General features: G+C 42.0%; 1 pseudogene; it reads right to left on the bottom strand.

The window, feature by feature from the left end:
- Positions 1-927: 927 nt before the first annotated feature.
- On the bottom strand, positions 928-2,182 carry LOC106816507 (annotated as a pseudogene).
- Between the last annotated feature and the right edge of the window lie 1,689 nt (positions 2,183-3,871).

The raw sequence follows: 3,871 nt of genomic DNA, 5'->3' as shown, positions 1-3,871 counted from the left end.
TGCGATTATTGCGGTTCTCTATTTCTAAAGTGGGACGTGTGGTAAAGTGGAGCGTGTGGTTTCTTCTGTAGTTATATATAATATCATATATATATATACTTATCAGTTACCTCAGTATGATGCTTGCATTCTTCACATCTGATCTGCGAGCTCTCTTTGCCTCTTAGCTGTAGCAGTGCCCAATAACCTGCTGCTATTATACGGAACGAGTAAACATAACTGGTTTAATTCACATGGATTTATTTATTTACAAATTGCCTAGCATAACCTAAACGATTACATTACATTCACGTGCCATCTAAGCCAGTCAAATATTATTTATTTCTACACTCAAACGCTCCTCAACTTCTTTTTAACACAATGCAATTGCCATATCATGAGTGCAAGCTTACTATAGTAACTTAACGAAAAGCCTCACTAACCCTAACTTACCATATGAAATCATTGAGATATGTGTCTGCTATTAACCGTTTTTTCGATAATTGTCAAATATCAATCATACCAACCATGTAATTATTTTCACTACTAATATGCCATCAGCTGTAAATGAAAGACACTTACAAATTGTTATTTAGCCATTACACACATCCAACTCAGAGGTGTCCCAATGCGCAAATAATGTCCTGTTACGTACAAAAAGTCCACAGAAATACACTTATAATGATTATAATTACAATTGTTCTTACCAATTTGCCAATTGATTAAGAATTGGCTTTCAAAAACATCCTATAATACACCTAATCAAATGGCACATTCTTAATGAAATGGAAGTATATATATATCACTATATATATATATAATATAATAATTCTATTTATATATAAGAGGCCTAACCGACTCTAAATGGCCCGACACCTGAGCTAAAGCAATACCACGATTTGACTTAGGTTTTGGTTTTGGTTTACTACAGGTTTTCGGGCTGCCTAGACTACAGGTCTCCAGACAATAACACCTGCTCCTCATTTGCCAGCCTCTGCTCATGCCTTGCCCACACTCAGCATCGTTTCTCAGACATTTCGACTGTCCTTCTCACTTCATTCACCACTCACGCCCTGCTCATCTCTCCTGCTCCATGGCTTATACCCTGCTTGTGGTCACCCCTCTCCCACCACTTACCCCTTCCCCTCCCTCCTCCTCCTCCTCCTCCTCCTCATCTACTGCTAATGCCTTCTCTTCTCCAGCTTCTCCACCGCTCATGCCTTACCCTCTCATTTCTGTCTCTCAACCGTCCGCTCTCTCCTCTGCTACAACTGATGCATTGACCTTTACTCCTCCTCCTCCTCCGCCATCATTCACGCCTTCTCCGCGGTGGCCTGCCGCTCGCCCCAGTGTATGTAGTCTGGCATTGTCACAAAGTGCTACTGCCCCGCTCCCTTCCTTCTCCTCCTCCTCCTCCTCCTCCTCCTGCATCATTCACGTCTTCCCCGCGGCAGCCGCGGTTGCTTGCCGCTCGCCCCAGTGTATGTAGTCGGCCGTCGTGGCGGCACGGTACTCATCTACGAGGTCCTGAACCACGGCGCGTGAATCGTCCAGCTCGTCGAGATTGTCGCGGAACATCGCCTCCTTGCGGAACTGCTCCAGGAAGGCCTCGCGCTTGCGCAGCTTGTCGTAGTGTCGCAGCACTCGCTCAAACAGCGCCGAGATGCCCGTGTGGTTGGCGAGCATCAGCCCGCTGACGCGGTGCGCCGACTGGATGTACGGCGACTTGCGCGACAGCGCCACCTTTTGGGAAAAACGCGGCAAACGATGATTAGAGTAAGCAGCTCTGCAGCGAGCAGAGTGGCAACTTGGATAAAAATGCCATCAACCAGGGAGTACGTGACAAAGGATGTTTAGAGTAAAAACGAAAGGACATATAGCATATGAACCAACGGGATGTATGGCGACGTCCAACACTGCCATCTAGTGGGGGAACCAGTAAAAGATGATTAGCGTAATGAGTGCTGTAAGTCGGAGAGACTATTACACCAGCATGATGTTGTGAAACATGCAGCTTCTCTATTGCAACATGGCCTCATTGTAACATAAAATATTTTACACACGAAATCATGATGACGAGTGTAATTATACTACCATCGTACCTGTACACTGGCTGGACCCCAGGGAATGAATTGCGCTAACTTCCGTTCTCTAATTCTCTGTAAACTCTTGTGCACCTGGGTAGGGTCGACTTCTCCCTAAGAAATATATAATGAAATGCAACACATAATTAAATAGCAATTACAGAGATTATACTGATGTAACAAAATATAGAATACAATGATTACACTTTGAATGTGAATCCTTTACTGCAAATAGTTGTTAGACACAATACTATACTTATATACTATATACTTATTGCTACTTATATAGATAATAGATATTATATTATATATTATATAGACTTATTGTTCTGCCTCATTGAGAGAGGGCGCAGGTATCGTTTAAAATGGCGGGGCTGCAAACGCCTCGTCGAATCTTCAAATCTCACAATTGCCAGGCAATTGTGGCTTTTGGTGCAGTTCGTGGGCATGACACGGCCCCCATCGGAGTAAGTAGGATGTTTTAAATATTGTAGATTTCTGATATCGCATTTTTGTTCACATATTTTATTATCAGGAATAAGATCGTAACCGAACATCGTAAGAACGTAAAGACCAGATGCATATATAATGTACCTCTGCTGGTTCATGAAAGGCAGGCTCCGCTTGAGCGCGACGTCTGCCGATGTTTGATATTTCTGGCATTTCTGGATTGACAGATCGCTGCACGCCGCTGCCGGCCCGCAGAACTGTAAATCCGATCAGCAGGGAAACGAAACGACATAGCGTTGCACCCTTCATTTCGTTCTTTCTCTCTCGCTCTCACGCTCTCTCTCTCTCTCTCTCTCTCTCTCTTGTCCCACAGTAAACGGTTGACAGCTGGCGAGTCCTTACGTCTATCCTCCTCTTCACCAGTGAACAGATATTCACACACGTTATTGAACTATCGTCCGTTTTGTAGCAGCGAAGCAAATGGTCGGCAAGTGCTTCTGGCTATATGATATAACCGTACGCCGTTCACTCACATGTTGCTTTCTTTTCCTGCCTAGATGGGTCCGGATAGCATGAACTTCTGTCATCAGGAAGTATGCATGTATGACTGGCAATTATTGCGTCTCTATTCTAAAGGGGACGTGTGGTAAAGGGGACGTGTGGTTTCCTGTATATATATATATATATATATATATATATATATATAGTTCTCAGTGATGTGCATTCTTCACATCTGATCTGCGCAGCTCTTTGCTCTTAGTACAGTGCCCAATAACTGCTGCTATACGAAACGAGTAAACAATAACTGGGTTAATTAACATGGATTTATTATTTACAAAATTGGCAGCATAACCAAACGATTACATTACACACGTGCCATCTAGCACAAATATTATTTTAATATTCTCACCAACCTCCTCAACTTCTTTTTAACACAATGGCAATTGCCATGACAGAAGTGGAAGCTACTATAGTAACTTAACGAAAGCTCAGCTAACCTATACTTACATATGACTATCATTGAGATTCATGTGTCTGCTATTACCGTTTTTCGATAATTGTCAAATATCAATCATACCAACATGTAATTATTTTACTACTAATATGCCATAGCTGTAATGAAAGACACTTACAAATTGGTATTTAGCATTACACATCATAACTCAGAGGTGTCACAATTGCGCAATAATGTCCTGTTACGTACAAAGAAAGTCACAGAATATACACAGTTATAATGATTATAATTACAATTGGTTCTACCAGATTTGCCAATTTGATTAAGAATTGGCTTTCACAACATCCTATAATACACCTAATCAAATGGCACATTTCTTAATGAAATGGAAGTATATATATAT

This window comes from Priapulus caudatus, unplaced genomic scaffold (assembly GCF_000485595.1).
Source record: "Priapulus caudatus unplaced genomic scaffold, Priapulus_caudatus-5.0.1 Scaffold1399, whole genome shotgun sequence".
In the NCBI taxonomy this organism is placed as follows: Eukaryota; Metazoa; Priapulida; class Priapulimorpha; order Priapulimorphida; family Priapulidae; genus Priapulus; species Priapulus caudatus.
This window is presented reverse-complemented; position numbering and strand designations above follow the sequence as displayed.